This window comes from Pyxicephalus adspersus, chromosome 2, assembly GCF_032062135.1.
Source record: "Pyxicephalus adspersus chromosome 2, UCB_Pads_2.0, whole genome shotgun sequence".
Lineage (NCBI taxonomy): Eukaryota > Metazoa > Chordata > Amphibia > Anura > Pyxicephalidae > Pyxicephalus > Pyxicephalus adspersus.
In genome coordinates, this window is record NC_092859.1 from 99,291,834 (window position 1) to 99,298,866 (window position 7,033).

The following is a 7,033-nucleotide window of genomic DNA, read 5'->3' on the forward strand; positions in this document are numbered from 1 at the left end:
TTTTTTTTCTACTATCCATAGAAGTGAATGGGGCTGTACTGTGCAGACCTGGGCAGCACAAATATCTGCATATGGCAAAACATTGAAGGGCCCTCTGGTGATTCTCCCTGTCTTTCTATAAATGGTTACTCATTGTGGTTGTCTTGCGGAATTGCTCTAGGCAGCAGGGATCAAACAGTTCACAAAAGGAGGCAGCTACCCTTTAAATCAACTTAAAAGTCCAGGCTCCCGCCTGTAGGCTTTATTGTCACAGCCATTTTAGCAAACAAAAACAAAACAAAAGAATGAACTGAAAAATCAAACAATGGCCCGGCTGGGCAACTAGCTATCTCACTTTGAGTATGTTATCTCGCTGTCTACTTGTAAGCCCCAGTGGTACACAGGTAATTCAAATGGGTAAACAGAGTCCACTCAAAGTTCATGCAGTCTTGGTAAGCTCAGTCCAAAATCTCCTCCCAGCTCTAGGAAACCTTTGTCATCATCTCTCCTCAGTCAGCAGGCAACCTTTATGAAACACCTGAGCTCCTGCTAGGGTGTAAATCCCGGACATGGACAGGATGGCCAAGGAACCCTCTCTTCTCTTCCCTTGGCCGGCTCCAGGGCCCTCAACACCGGCTCTTACCATAAGCCGCATAACCAAGTAGCACCTACTTTGCTTACCCTGGAGCCCTTAAATGAAAGAAGCACCGCAGTCTGGGTGCAATATATTTACCATCCAGCACTTTTCCCTTCAAATACTGGGACACTCTGTCACAAAATATATATATATATATATAAAAAATCATTGTAGTGGGAGGAGAAGCTTGTGGTGCTGGTGGCCAGACACTGTAATATGCATGTGCCGTTGACTGTATACATAAATATTCCAAGTTGCCGAGAATGGAAGGAGCATAAGTCACATTCAGGATTGCATGTTAATGAAATGGTCTCCTATTACAGAGTGGAATTTCAGTCCAAGTCAAATAATAAGCTAAAGCAAGGGTGGTAAACTCTAGCCTGAGGGCCCCAAAAATTCTAAATATGAATTGTAGCTGGCCCGTCGTTGCATTGAAATAGCGTCGCTACTACAATTCCCGGCATCTTTCCCGTCTATAGACCAGCCGCCTCTCCGCCAATGCATGGCCCCGCATTGGACTGTTTTATAGACAGGAATTCTAGTAGCAGTGCTATTTCTCTATTATAGGCATGTTCCAGATTGAATGATAAGCAAAACCTCTCTTTTTACATATGAAAAAAGTTTATATCTAATGAGAAGGAAAAAGTTTTTTCAATAAACTTCAAGTTTTGCCCGTGACTTTGTCTAAGATTTTAATTTTAGCACTCTGCGTATTTGGTTTGACACCCCTGAGCTAAAGATATTACAGCACATTGACTTGCAGCTGAGGAGATATAGAGAAACTTGAACTGCATAAAGAGAGGTTACAGATTCTACTGAATAAACTTTAGCTAAGAAAATAAGAAGAAAATTATTCTTAGAAACTTAGTCACAGAAACTGACTTTAGTCCTATAGGTTCATGTGCTGTACATTTAACAGAAGATGTCCATATTTATGCAGAAGATAAGGAAACTGTTTAAAATGGGATTATACTTTGACTGCATCCAAATGTTTACTTTGTCAGCAATGGCAAAATGAATTCCTACTACCTAATGGTAATAGTGGTATATTTCTTTTAAATGGTATTTTCTTTTGAGACTTCTCTCTTCAATGACATTTGTTTTTTTTTAGTTTATGCTTATTGGTTCAACTAAATGACAAAATCATTTTCTTTTTTATCTCGGTTCACATGCTCTGTGTAAGAAAGTTCTGTTTTCCTCTGACAAGGAAGCAGGAAGATTAATGCTTCATGGAATTAGAGGACAGAGGTGGGAAATCGGCAGATGGGAGAAGTAAAAAATCAAGGCATGATGCATCCATCAGTCTATACCTGTGGTTTCAGCTTCAGACAAATTAACCCTTGCAAGGAAAACTGTTAAAAAACATTTGTTGCATTGCTGACCTCTACATCTGAATATTGTAGTTTTCATGCTGTCCTATTGATCATTGGATATGTTTTTGTTATTATAAAGATACCTGGGAGTGTTTGATCAGGGCAATTACGCAGAGCAGAATTTCTAACTTTGACGTATGTTTCGAATACATAACACAAAAATTGAATTACATTTAAAGTATGACAGCAAAACGACTAGTGTTACCACTCTGCTCACAAATTGTCTGTTTAGCAACCTGCAGCATCACCAGCCTCTCTTCAGCTGTGAAGTTTCCACCTTCAACTGCATCCCCTCAGTGTCTGTGCACAGCTGAAGGGGAATGTAGAGTATGTGCTGCTGCCAATGAGCAGGTTGGTTCTTGGGATCCATACTGCCTTGCTATTGGGTGCTAGTCCTATATAAACCTCTCTTGTTCCTCAGTGTGATATCTTTACCTAGCTACTCCCTGCCTGATGTTGCCCTTCCAGATACATGACTCCGACCCTGCTTCTTGTCTTCCGGCTGCCCTGACCTTTGACTGTCTGGACCCTATCTGTTGCCAGCAGCCTTGGCTGATCCTTGGCTGTCCCCACACTGAAGCTCTCTGTTCTGCTTACTCCTGGTGGGGAGAGCCAAGAGCCTGTAACCTGGTGTTCTTTCTGCAGCAAAGTAGTCTGGTGGCCACTAGGGTTAACGGGTCATCACTCATGGTGGGGTGCTCTGGTGGAAAGCAGTAAACACTAAGACTCGGTGCCCCACGTAGTGGCATGCCACCTACCAGGGGGTGCAATCTCAATACCTAGTATTTAAGATAGCAATAATAGTCTTTTTTCCTCAGTAAATGTTTCCTTGAGTTCATACAGATATATCTGCAACAACCATCTCTTGTGCTCCTGTTGTTTTCCAGTGGGACTGCAGATTTAAAAAAGCTTATGGGCGCAGCTACAACTGAAGTACCAAACATTGCTGCAGATATAGATCCCAGCTCAGAGTTACAACAAATCAGTTTGTGTAAAAGAAAAAGGTTATAAAGCATATGTGTTGGCTGCTAAATGTGCTTCATCAAAGTTTACAATCGCATACACGGGAGTGACACACAGAGAAAGCCGCACACTCTGCTTGGAGCCACACACACAGTTACCTGCTTCCACACAATTTTCCACACATATGGGGGTACCTACAACACGCCATTCTGGCCCCATAACGCTATCTAACACTACTGGGTAGCAGACTTCCCCAAAACCTTAGAAAGACCCCCTTGGGGAACTTCGAGCCTCGCTGAATTGGCTATCGATAAAAGAGAGACATTAAACTAAGTGTCCTTGAAAGTATATCAATATTCCTGCAATTTATCATACACAAGATTTTGAAATTCTAAATTTCCTATATGCCCTGAGGAAGCTATGTTGTGAAATGCTTTGAAAATAGGATCAACCTATTTCTGATTTCAACCACACCCTTTATAGCCTTTTTATTATGAACTTTTATGACACCTAATGATGTACTTAATATGCAGTACTATCAAACTGTGCTATGTAAATATAAGAAATGTTGAATAAATATGTATACTGACATTTCTATGTAAGTTTTTCCTTTTCGTTAACAACTTCAAAACCCCTTTTCTTACATTGATTAGATCCAAATTAGTTTTATCTAAATTTTTCAGTCCCTAACCTGACAAACTAAATATATACAACAGCCTAGACCACAGTTACCTACAGATCTATGTACAGAGAAAGATAAAAAAAAAGTTCTGTATGAGTATTCCCTGAGCATACAAGATGATCCAAAAAAGTAGGAGGAGGTATATAAAGTACCTTTTTTTTGCAGTAAACTGTACCTAATTAAAAATCTATTCCATACTAAGCTGATGAAAGGCCAGCACATGCAAAACTAAATATGCTCACTGGAAATGGTGGAATGCCCTAAAGCTAAAAGTGAATAAAAACTTTCATATAGCAGCACATCTACTAAGACAGGGGTGTCAAACTCAAATACACAGTGGGCCAAAATTAAAAACTTAGACAAAGTTGTAGGCCAAACTTGAAACTGAAATAACACCGCTACTACAATTCCCTGCTTCAAGAAAACTGTCCAATGCGGGGCTTAATGTTAGGAGTGCCTGGAACTCCCTCTTCACGGAAATAGCACCGCTACTACAATTCCCTGGGTCTATAAAACAGTCCAATGCGGGGCCACGCATAGAGAGGCCACTGGTATAGACGCGAGTGATGTCGCTATTACAACTCCCAGCATTACTTGCGTCTATAAAACAGTCCAATGCAGGGCCACACATAGGCAAAGAGGCCTCTGGTCTATAGATGCAAGTGATGCCGGGAATTGTAGTAGTGGGGCTATTTCAATGCAGTGGTGGGCCAGCTGCAATTCATATTTAGGAATCCTTTGGAGGCCAAAAAAAAGGACAGTGTGGGCTAGATTTGACCCGCGGGCCAGAGTTTGACACCCCTGTACTAAGAGATATCCTAGACAATTACAGCAATGATGCTCACCCAAATGATAAGCTTGCCCTGATTGAATAAACCCAATCTCTCGCAAAAAATACAACCTCACCTCCCCTATAACTAACTGCCAGTGTGAAAAATGTAAAAAAAAATCTAAAACATGATGCTACAGCTTGACATAGACATTTCCTAATAGCTGTACATCTTGATTCACAAGGTAGGGAAACTTAAACCAATGTGTGGTAGTTAGAAGGGGGTAGGAGGTAGGGGTAGTCTTTTTTTCTACCTGGAGACAGAATTTACAGGTAAGCTTGTATATGAACATAAGCTAAAACAGAAAGTGTAAACAATGAAAATGCTCAATTGGCGGTATCTGCGCTAAAAGAAAGCATGAAAACTGAAGCTTGTCAAATAGACTCCACGTCATTTCCCAGATAGAGAAATGCCAGCCCTTCTTACCAGCCATGATCTTCCTGCATTGTAGAGAAGAGCACCAGGATGTCAATAGGTCTAAAATAAGATATGTAATAAATACAGAAGTATATATATAGGAATAATAACTTCAAGAAGTTAACCTATAGCAATGAATCAAAAGTCGCACCAACACCAGATGGATTTAGATTATGTTGAGCGAGATTATTGCACCTAAGAGCTATTATTTACAGGTAAAAACTCTTTCATGAAGGCACAGTTCACACCTCCATGCTAGCTATATTCACAAAATTCAAAGTTTAAATGCTGTTTTAGGAAAATGCGTAGTTGAAAAATACATACCTGTGAACCATTTTACTTATAAAGGCCTTTTGTGTCGGTATTTCCCTCTTCCACTTTAATAATGATATTTTGCTGTTAGAATGTTTTATGATAAAAATCCTAACAAAAATGTAGCACATCAAAGTTCATGGTGTAATTAATCTTCAAAGGCTCACAAATAGAACAGATTAACCTCCTTCTAGTCCCATTTCTGTATAAAACATTCCTACTCCTGTGATGATTTGTAATAAATATTATGTGTTCAAGATTCTATATTTGAACCACAGTTTAACATTCTTTCCAGGATAATTAACTATTAAGACTTTTCATCTCAGCAGGCATCCTTTATTAACAAGTTCTGTCTTGCTTGGAAGGAAAACTATTCCTTGTGTAAAATTAGAATACACAAGATTGTTTTAATGGTCAAAGAAAAAAGAACAGCATAAAACCAAGTGTTAATAATACATAACATTAATTAATATATGTATGTTATGAAACATGGCATGCTGCTAAACTTTTTAGGTGTTGGAATTTATCTCATTTCTCCCAGTTAGACCAAAGCCAGTGTTAATCTGCCCACAGGCATAAGAGCACATTCACCAGATACAGACATTTCATGTTTATGGATGTGTCTCATGTTCACCCAGGTTCCCCCATGATAGTCTTTCATCTCCAGGCTTGGAAAGCTTTCAGGCCCATATTGTAGCTAGGGTGGCATGTGAGTGTCAGTTGCCAGTTACTTTCCCTTTACCACTTTACCATAAAGCTGTGATTGTAAAGCATTCTAGCAACGCTATTGTAAGCACACTCTCTCCAATCTTGGCCTGTATGTCCTAAAAGATGGTCATAAGCCTATTGGTGGCCTCCCATGCTGGTCTCCTCCATGCCTCCTTACTCATTTTAGAGGATGACTTTCATAGATTAACAGATGTGTTTTACGGTTTAATGATTTATTTACCTGTACTCCAAGTGATATTCAATGACATAGAAATGTTTTATTTCATCTAATTATTTGTACTTTTTAGTCACCTTTTGTCTTAATTGCTTGAAGTGTCTTTTGTCTAATGTAGGTTACCGGTAGGTCATGATACTGACTCACCAGAAGTTAATCCATCCAGATACAAGAGTATTTATACTACAATCAGTAGAAAACCTTTGACCATACACAGGTAATCTCTATTTAACTAATTATGTCACTTTGAAAACAAGTTAGTTGTATTGGAGATGATTTAGGTGTAGGATATCAAAGGAGAGAAATACTTATGCACTTTCGGTCCTTTGATCTCTCATTAAGTGGCAGGAGCCCTTTACCCTGATTATGGTAGATTTAGTTAAGGGAGTAAATAAACTTTGTTTTTAAAATAAATATATGCTATTTTTATTTTTGTTAATGTGTCTGGGCTTTGATGATGCCATTTCAAGACATTAAATGTTTCTCCTTCAATATAGCTTTAGAAGTATGTTTAGGAATATGGTTCAGCTTTAAGCCTCATCCCTCATCCCTGAAACCTTCATCCCAGTCCCAAATCACTGCCAGACTGGAAAAGGTTTTCTTTCAGAAATGTCCTGTATTTAGTGCAATCCATCTGCTACCCAGTTCTCCTCTCTCCCCAATGAAAAACATCCCCACAACATGCCGCTACCACCACCATACATCACTGTGCGAGCAGTGAAAGGATGTTGGGCGTGAACCACCCACAGTGTTTCCCATGATGACTAAAAGGTTTAAGTTTAGTATCATTGTACCAAAAAACCTCCTGGTTAGAGTTGGGCAAACTTTAAACAGTTTTTTTTCACGTTAATTTCCTTTAAACAATGGAGTTTTCTGGGCACTCTTCCCAGAAGCCCC